The sequence below is a fragment of the Antrostomus carolinensis genome, unplaced genomic scaffold (genome assembly GCF_000700745.2).
Source record: "Antrostomus carolinensis isolate BGI_N321 unplaced genomic scaffold, ASM70074v2 scaffold32029, whole genome shotgun sequence".
NCBI classification, from domain to species: Eukaryota; Metazoa; Chordata; class Aves; order Caprimulgiformes; family Caprimulgidae; genus Antrostomus; species Antrostomus carolinensis.
The window spans coordinates 17,520-19,361 of NW_010336996.1; positions in this window are offsets into that span (position 1 = coordinate 17,520).

The following is a 1,842-nucleotide window of genomic DNA, read 5'->3' on the forward strand; positions in this document are numbered from 1 at the left end:
TTAAGGAGGCAGCTACATGTCCCTGAGAGACCAGAGATGTGACAGCTGTACTGGAAAGCCAGCCTGTTGTTAATTTACATTTGTTTCTGTGATGAGCTGAAGTAAATTTCTTCCCACTCTTTGTTGCAGACCAGCTGTACAGGTACCTCATCAGTCACTGTGGATCAGTGGATGGCCCAGAGAGCCATGGTCATCATGTATCTTTCCTCTATGCAACCCATTTTCCTCACAGATAAGGATAAAAACCACGTAAGCACATCAGATCCCCACATAGCAGCACTGAGCAGTACAGCTGCTGGTTCAACCTTGCTTCCATTGCACAATTCAGGCAGAACAGGACTGGTCTGTGAGGGTGGTCAGACACTGGAACAGGTTGCCTAAGGAAGTTGTGGATGCCCCTTCCCTGGAAGTGTTGAAGGCCAGGTTGGATGAGGCTTTGAGCAACCTGGTCTAGTGGAAGGTGTCCCTGCTGCTGGCAGGGAGGTTGGAACTGGATGATCTTTAAGGTCCCTTCAACCCAAACCATTCTATGATTCTATGATCTTTTTGACCTCAGAAATAAAATTCAAAGGGTTTTCCATTGGCTTGTCCCAAAACTGCAGTGATCTGCACACCTCGATTGAAATCCTTGGAGGTGGGGCTGAGGTGCTGAAGCCAGCTCTGGCTCCAACTGCTGGGGAAAATGCCAGGCTGTAGGATGGAGGAGTGAGAAGGTCTGCAGCGTAGAGCCATGTGGGAAAGATAAGGTTGCTGCTGCTGCTTGAGATGGGCACGAGCAATGACTTGAGAAGAAGAAAACTGCCTGACTTGTTAAAAAGGTACAAAATCCTAAAGGAAATCAGGTGCTGGAGGACAAGAGTTTGGTTGTAGGGAGGTTGTAGGACATGCTGTAGGGAGCTGGACTCTGGGAGCTCTTTGGGTGTTTACCCTGGGAGTGCTGAGCGTGCCCGTGCTCAGCCTCTCAGGCTTTGTTGACTTTTATCTGTGTTGACTTCAAAACACCAGGTTTGTGCTTTCAGGTTGAGCGTGTTCTGCGTGCGGGGTCTGCATGTGATAAGAAGAAGACTGAGCAACCTGCCCCAGGTTGCTGGGTGTTTGAGGCCCTGCCTGTTGAACCCTGGTGTTACCCTGGGGCTGGTTTTGCCTCTTAACAGGCAAAGAAATGTCATGGAAGGAAAAATTCATTAATGGCTGGATAAACAATAAATGTTTAACACTCTTATCTTTCAAATGGGTTCTTGCAAAATTTTGGGCAGGGCTCTTGAAACTAGAGAGCGTGCCAGTTCCTTCTGGCAGGACACAGGAGCCTCCAGGCTGGGGTCAAACCCACTCTGCATAAAAATGAGAGGTTTTGGATTTTCCATAACTGGTTACTATTCCTACTCAGCCTTGTAAAACTGTTTGGGGTTTGGTTTTGTTTGTTTGTTTAAGTTTCTGCAGGAAAAGTTTTTCAGTTGTGAATGGTAAAAAAAAATCTATGTAGGACAGCATGCAAGGAGGAAAGACACTAAAGTCACAGTAACACAGTATCAAGGGACAAAACACCAGAAGCTGCCTTCTGAAAAGTGAGTAAGGATAGAAAATGACACAGTGGCTACTCCAGGGAACACAAATGTGCCATAGTGTGTCATTAGTGATCGTCAATCTTGCCAATTAAGCAGTTTTGATTTTGAAGAGTCATGCACAGCAAACACGGTGGCTCTGGGAAAGACAGAGATTTATTTCTTAGCTCCTCTCTCATGAACTCTTCATTAAAAGGACCGTGTTATCCCTGTGTCCTGCAGCTCGTGACTGTGAGCCACAGGCTGTTATGGGGGTAGTGGGGGATATATATATATATAT